Raw genomic sequence first — 8726 nt, 5'->3', positions numbered from 1 at the left:
ATATATATATATATATATATATATATATATATATATATATAAATATATACATATATTTGAAGAAAAACAAAAAACTACATTAAGCCATTTATAGACAAATTCAACTTGGACAAGACCTTTTCAAAAGCTAAAAAGGATAATAAGTGCATAAATAAATATCTGAATGTAATTTAGTGAATTTTCTGCCAAGGCATATGATAAACACAAAAAAAAGCATTCATTCACAACCAACCAAAACAACAAACAAACAGAACAGAACAGAAGAAACATTAATTAATATTAACATGCGAAAGGAAAATGCAAAGATTAGTATAATTTATCAAAACATAGTTTTTGTAACTATTAGGAAAAATATTACAAATATAATTAAATTAAATGATAATTAAATGGAATTTACAAAACAACTTGTCTTTCACTTTGTAGTCCATCTCTTGGCCTTTTGAGTCGGTAAAGACGTCGCTTTAATAAGCACTTGGGCAGCAGGAGGTATTACGGACACGAACCAAACTCCTGCGGCACTAGTACTTAGTAAAGCAATACGCTTCGTTCAAGTAAGTATTGATTGATCCATCTGGAAGATGCATAAATAACAAAATTTTCAACTAATCATCCATGGTGTGTATTAAAGACATACCAAAAAGACACTTGGCCCACTTGGCACTTGGCATCAAACGGCATTAATTGACAGCTTGAAGTATTCCATCTAGAAAAGTGATAGAAAGATGGATAGATACAGATGTGTGCAATGTAAATGTGTATTCTGAACTATGCACTCCATTAATTTAAATAGTTTTATAGTTTCATATTCCTCATTTTTTGTTGTTTTTCGTGTTATTAATATCTATATACTTAACGTTATATACAGATGTGACATGCATCTGTATAAAATCTCTTGAGATATTTCAATTCTCGTTTTGCCACCCCCGAAAATTATTGATATTCCCAAGGCGTGAGTGAGTGTGTCTCTGTCTGTCTGTGTGTGTGTGTATGTGTGAATGTGTGGCATATTGCTATGGCTAGTAACCTCTTGCACATAATACATAAGTTTATTAAATTTAAATTGGCTTAATTGACCCTCATTCGTTTTCCGTTGCCCGTATATACATATATACGTATGTATATATGAATGTATCTACAGTGTGTGTATTTTGTAGGTACATATATATGAATATTTGCCGACATCTGAGTTTCATGGTAGACCGACAACGACGAGTGGATCTGATCTGCTTGGGATTCTGGGACCTCCCTTCCCAGTTTGGCTCCATCATTGAGACTGTATATGTATGTATGTAGCTACTGATTCTGTTTGTATGTGCGTTTGTTTGCCTTCATTGTGGAGCATTCAAAGTCAATTGAATTTAAACGAATAAAAACTACACACACACACACACACATACATTGTGAGTGTCTCTTGTGGTTGTTGTTTTTCTTGTTGCTTCGTCTCGATTATGATTGTACTTGTGTGTGGGGTAAGCGTCAAGTACTTGTCAAAAAAAAAAAAGAAAGAAAGAAAAGAGCCAAGGGGGGAGGAGGAGGGGGTGTATAGTACCCAACCAAAGTGCAACAGAATTGGTCCGGCCAGCAAGATGGGCCAAACAAATAGTGACTACAATGCGGCAATATGCACAATGCATTCATCAACTAAATTAGAATATACTCATATGGATTAATAAGAATACAATATTGTTGATGCTACTTTTGCTTAGACAGACAGACCGTCAGACCGACAGACAGAATGCAGTAGCAATCAATTTAAATTGATTTGAACAAAATGAATGAAAAGAATCTCATGCATTTCCTGTGCTATGAATCAAAAAATAAAAATTGTTTTTAATTAAATTTAAACCGATTGAAGTTAATACAATGAATCAAGATTAAATAATGTTGTTACACTCACAATCAGTTGGAAACTATCACACATACTTAGAAACTTTAAGTTTAAACTTTTTTAAATAGTTTATGCAGATCAGAGCAACATATACACTGATATATGTATAATATATACATTCTTTAGTTTAGATAAGAAGATTGCCAACTTCACACAACTATGTATCAAGGAAAAGGCAACCATATACCATATTTACTCATGTATTGTATAGAGAACCGGGTAGTGAATCCCACACCCACCAGCTCGTCGTCATCATCATCATCATCATCATCGTTGTCGTCGCTGTACAGCTAAGTTTGTTGGCGTTGGCGTTGAATTTTCTTTTTTTTTTTTTTTGTCGTCGACAACATTTTGCCGATTATGATTATCGCGCCTTTGGCAAGGGTCTTAACCCCCCTGATCAGAGAATTGCCTAGCAAGTGACAGACTTAGCTCGTGTCTCAGTATCGTTTTTTATATTTTTATATACATTTTTGTATTTATTTTGTATATTTTTATATATTTTTAAATTTATTTTTTTTTTCACAGTTTAAATGTGTTAATGTGACTTTCTTTCTGCTATCGCGATTAAACATTTCTCAGTGCTTTGATTGTATATAGAAACATATACATAAGTATTAATATATGTATGTTTTTGTTTTGTTAAACGACGAGAGCCGGGATCGAGAACGCGTAGAACATTGCCGCTCGAGGGCGATTCCACAACTGATTTGTGCAATGATCGTGCGGACAGTCATTGGATTTTTGAAAATAACCATCAATTCATTACCGAGCAGCCCACAGTCCGGCCTCTCTTTGTGTTGGTGCCAGTGATGAGTGTGTGTGTGTGTTTGTGTGTGAGTATGACACGCCGCCCTCATCTACTTTCATACACATGTATGTATGTGTATATAAATGTACATAAGTTCCACAGTTCGTACATCAACATCAATTCCGCACATCCCCCTCTTTGGATTGCCTATTACAGGCTCTTCATCCCCCTTCCACCTCTTATACTCTCTCTTTTTTTTTTTCATTTACGGTTTGCAACTGTCCCGCATTTGTTTGCATGGAAATAGTACTCACACATTAGTAGTACCCCCTGCCATCCCCTTTCCCAGCATCGCCCTCTATTCATCTGAGATTATTTTATATCACTCCGTCTGTGTCTGCTTGTTATAATTTTGTTCAATCTTAAATCACCATCGTCGACGGCTTTTCACACAAGCAGATTAGGCTGGCCCCTAGTGTGACCATTTGGGTATTCCTCATCCACATCCACATCCACGCCCTGCCACATAAATATGCATCATCAAATGGGCTGGACAGCCCGGCTGAATGTCTGTATTGCAAGGCTTCCCATGTGCCTGATGGTCAACATAACTCACTTCTGACTTTTGTCATAATGAGGGTCAATCGGGGACAACCAAATTTCGAGAACTCCAAACTCAATTGGTAATCAAATTTATATTAAGAAACAATTCCAAATGAAACTACCATTTAAATTCGAAGATGTTTCCAATTGAAGAACTTTCAAGAATTGAGAAATAGAAAATTGAATAATGCAATTACAATTTGAGAAATAGGAAATTGAATAATGCAATTACAATTTATGAAAGTCTATTGATTATATTTCAAATTATTGTAAATTAATAACTTGTAATCCTTTTATTTCTTGGTTAGTCAAAAAGTTTAAGTTTTTGTTATTTTAACTTTGATAAGTAATTTCTTCCTGTTATATGTAGGACCTATTCACCGATTAATCCTTTTGGTTACAATTGTCTATTAAATATATTTTAAAACTTAAACTTTTAGTACTCTTTAAGAGAACAAGAATGCTATCTTTGTTTAATTTAGTTTAACACAAAGATTAACTATTTTTTTAACACCTAATATCAATCAACCCTCTTAAAAAAGAACCACAAGCCGATTTGACTATGAAACTTCCATATATAAGAGTAAAATTTGGGAAATGTTTGCTAAATCTTCCATACGATATATTCCTTGAATATGTCTATTCTCTAGTTTCAAAAACAGGACAAAAATCAACTGAGTTTTTGTCAAAGACAAACTTTGCTTTATTTAGTTAAAAGCATTTAGTCAGTATCACAATTGTAAATAAGTCCTTTAAATAGCTTAGATAACTTGTTTTGTAAATGTCCTCAAATATTTTAAGTTAAATTCATAAATTCATAAATTCATTAAAAATTAACAAGCAAAATGCTTAGCAAGTTTTTTTTATTTTTTGCAATATTTTAAGCATTTTTATAATATTTGCATAATGTTTAATGCAAATGTCACAATCTATTTCACATTCATTTAACAAAATTGATCTAATTTAAATACATTAAAAGTTCCTTGTCAAACATCACAGTGTGGTTAATATTTTGCATTTTTTTTTAACATACATATAATTATTCAATGAACTTTTGTTTGCAATTTATTTCGTATTAAGTTTAATGGAATCATTGTCAATCGTTCCACAGCTATTCGATGCGATAATCTGTATGGTAAAATTAAATTACAAACATAAAATTACTACATACAAACATATAGGTACATAAGTAAATGGTTCAGCTGTTGCCTTCATTTATAGAGTAACAATTCTCAGTTATATATATTATATATATGTGTATGTATGTATGTGTATAGACCCATAGCCATAACCATTTCTAGTTAGTTGAGTGAGTGAAGAATTTCAATTAATTCAATTGAATGTAGCATGTCTAAGTAAAGTAGTGGGCACTGTCACATAGTCAACGGGCATTAATTTGGTTTTAGTCTCTAGTGTGAAGATGAGATTCTTTCAACATTCTCGCTGTGTGTATGTACACACATATGTATGCATGTAGATGTGTGCGGTTTCCTTATTACGGCTTATACATGATAATAATAGGTCGTCCTATTATATATGCACTCATATACTATATCCCATATATAGTAAATAAACTCACAGAATTACGAGCTAGGCTATTGCTTAAGTCAACTTAAATAGCTCTGATGTCTATCCCCGAAAAAAATGGGCGTCAACTACTTACTATATACATATATACTTGCATATTTTTTTGGCATCTTTCACCACAATCTAATAAAATGACGAACGAGACGAGATAGAAAGGGTTTTGGGCCTTGGGGGAGGGTGGAAAAAGTAGTGGGAAACCCTTTTTCGTTTGCCATGGGGCAAATGAGAAACCACTCTATGGACACACACACACACACACACACACACACACACACACACACACACACATTGTTGCCACTGAAGTGGAGGATAAATAAAAGGGGAAGCTTAAGGTGAAATCCACAAATTTGGCGCAAATGAATTTTCTTTTTATGTTTTTTACACATCTTAAATTTTTTATTATTATGCCATCCTTTGTTGTACGTTTTCGATCCTCATTCTATTACACTTTAGGTTTTTGGGTAACAGCAGAGCATAGCTCCATTCCATGGCCCCATCTTCGGTTCCATTTCCACCGCCATCTCCGCCATCGTTTGCATCTCCTCTGGTCCCCTGTATGCGAATTGAAGAAATTTGCGTGCGTGTTTTGAATGAGAATTTGTTGCATATTTGCCTGCCTGGTTTCCCTTTACATTTCTTTTTCTTCTTCTTCTTCTCTGCTTTGGCTCTTTCTCATTTTTCGTATTCGTTTTTTGGTCAAATGAAAAAAAATAGACGTGGTAACTCGAAAGTGGAAATTGTAGAAGAGAGGAAGTGCCGGTGCGCCGTCTATGTGTCTGCTTCTGGTGTTGCTGCTCGGGCTGCTGCTGTTGTACAATATATAAACATTTATATACACACATACATAGATTCATATGGAGCAACAGACAGACATATCCTGCCAGCAGAATAACTATGTATGAACGTACATACATACATATCGTAAAAAAGTTGCAAAATTCCCCTGTTGCGTATGAATTTTTGGCTTCTCTTTGCCGAAGAAGTAGAAAACATTTTCGCTTTGGGTAAATGTGATTTATATTGATTGTAATCGGTAGGAGGAGAGGTTGCTTGGGGTAGTGGTGGGTCATGCAGTCAGTCTGGTCGGCCATAATGTCAGTTAAGGAACCGACAAACAGCAATTGAGATTCACATCCAATTTGTAGATGAAGTTCTCGCCCATCTTAGCCCATACTTATCCCACACACTTTGGTTGCAAGTATTTTTCTTTTTGTTGTTGTATTTCGTGCATATGCAGGCGCGTTCAGTTGGAAATCGGAAAAGCCGTAAGGCAAACCAGCCTTTGGCGTGTGTGTGCGGGTTCCACCACCATTGCCCCCATCTGCCACTCTGTCGCTGTTTCTCTATAGACGACCCTCGCCATTATATTAGCATTACGACTACCTTTTGTGTGCACATTAGATATGCCCTCATCAGGCCCATGTCTGAGTGGCATTTGCCTCGGGAATGCCACCAAATTTGACTTTGTGTGTGACATTTTGCACGGCTAGCGGGCTGCTGGTTCGTGTCAAGGACTTGAGAGTCCTTTTTAATTTTAATTAGGTTGTAACACGTTTGTACGTGCTATAATTCACATCCTTGGCCCCCCAAAAAGAGAGCATTGGAAAGGGAAAGCACATCACATCGCTCGTATTGACAACTGTCTGCCTAATTGCCATCAACTTGGTATACTAAACCAAGACCAACAACAAAACCCAAGGCTAAGCCAACCCCCAAGAGCGCCCTCTCCACCTACTACAACTACATAGTTCCAAGCTTCGCATAAATCACACTCTTCCACATCGCCTGCAACATATTCGTATAGCAGCAATTTGTCAAATTTTTGCTGTTCTCTTTTTTTTCTTCTCTTACCCATCTGTCCCGTGATTAACATAAACCACAAATTTCATTGCCGGCGAGACAACAGCAAAGAGAAAAGAGAAACCAGGTGGAGGGGAGGCTGGAAACTTTCTTAATAATGTTACCCGGACGACCCGTACTGTAGCCACCTGTCCGCCCCAAACTCCGGACGGGCGACGCTGTTGCTGTTGCCAAAATTTATTGCCACGCAAAATAAATACGCAAAAGATGACATATGATTTGACCTGAAAGATAAAACTGTCTGAAAACAAATATTTCCGCTTAGGCTGGTGCGCACTGCCAAACAGGCAGACTGTGTGGCATTCCGAGGAGAGGACAAGGACACGGCTGAGGATGGGGATGGGGATGGGGATGACTGACTGAGAAACGATAGGCCATGGTCATGTTTATTTAAGGTTCTGGTTTTCTCCTTCATTATTAAGGACATCATTCAACTAGTTGAGTCGACCCGCGCCCTTTTTCTCAGACTGTCTGTCTGTCTGCCAGGCCATTCTTTTTGGCCGTAATTTGTTCACATACAAATGGCCGTACATATGTACCTACATATGTAAAATATATCCGTATGTATTTCTCTCCGTCTCTGTGTGTGTACGCATACTTATATAGATGTGGTTGAACGCCAAGCTACTTATGCAAATAAACATAAGGGTATGTGGTTGTTGTTGCTGCTGCCGGTGGGCGTTGCTCCTCGTGCCGAGAGTGGGCGTTACGGGCTTAGAGGACCAGAACTCCCGCTTGTTATACGCGGTTTCCCATGCTCGCTCTGGTGTAATATGAAAATACGATATTGTTAATTAATTTAGGCTTTTAATGAAGCACTTCTTGCCCTTTAGTCAGCATTTTCTAGCACCGAACCGGACCCGTTTGAGTCCTATGCATGCATACATATACATACACACATACATACATACCTTATATGCATACCCATATCAAAATCAAATCATGTCAAGGGTCAGTCTGAGGAGAAAGTAAATCAAATGCTCGTTAACGGCGCTGATGATCCGTGCAGGGCGGTGGACATGAGATTGCCAATGAGATATCCGGTGATTCAGTGAAAAGGCATTTTATTCTACAAGTTGTTACTCTTGCACATAATCAAATTCTCTTTAATTCGGTTTTTTTTTTCTGCAGACATGACAGAAAACCCTCAAAGAAACGGGTTTCTTAATTATAATTTATTTATCGGTACATTAATTATAATCAATTCACAAAATTAAAGAGCTTGGTAGGCTTTAATCTAAAAGCTGTAATTTTGGCTACTTACTTCTCATGGGAGAAACTTTGAAATATGTTTCCTTTGCTTTATTTTATTGTTAGATTATGTAAGAATTTCACCATTTCATACAGCAGAAATTGACAAAGCGTGAAAGTGTTTTCATGAAGCCCTATAGTTATATATTCTTGATCAAATCAGCTCATATTCGCAACACAGAGAGCAGCAAATTAATCAGAATGTGAATCTCAGCATCATAAATAGAATCAAAGGAAATTGCGAATCATTTGCCTGCAAATTCAAATTTGCCGCTCATGCGCTCAATGGCGCCTCCAGCGGCAAATAGCTGAACTAATATGAATTAAGTGGCAACCATAAGAACTGTAACGTCTTTTCGAAAGGCACTTTATGTATCAATAGCAATTTTATTATTCTAATTAATAAAATGAAATGAAATCAACTCAACTTTACTCTATAATTGATAGTTGAATATTTATCCAAAGTGCAAAACTGATTTGATTATAGTTTATAGTCTAAACTGGGTCTTCTCTTAAATTAAGGAAAAACTTAATTCAAGCAAATAACGTAGATTATATGTCATTAGTTATCTCTATATTCACACACATGATGCTGCAATAGATGTGAAATTGTTTTCTTGTTCTCCTGATTTAAAAAATTGCCTGCTAACAAGATACTCGGTCGTGCCAGGTTTAAATTTTCTGCTTTCATAACATTTAATATCATATTTCTCATGCCTTGATAATTTTCACAGCAATATATTTTGCAATTTTCTACACAACACCTCAGGTTACCCATTCAACATA

Source organism: Drosophila tropicalis, unplaced genomic scaffold, assembly GCF_018151085.1.
Source record: "Drosophila tropicalis isolate 14030-0801.00 unplaced genomic scaffold, ASM1815108v1 contig_859, whole genome shotgun sequence".
In the NCBI taxonomy this organism is placed as follows: Eukaryota; Metazoa; Arthropoda; class Insecta; order Diptera; family Drosophilidae; genus Drosophila; species Drosophila tropicalis.
The sequence above is the reverse complement of the archived record's forward strand: the minus strand, read 5'-3'. Positions refer to the sequence as shown.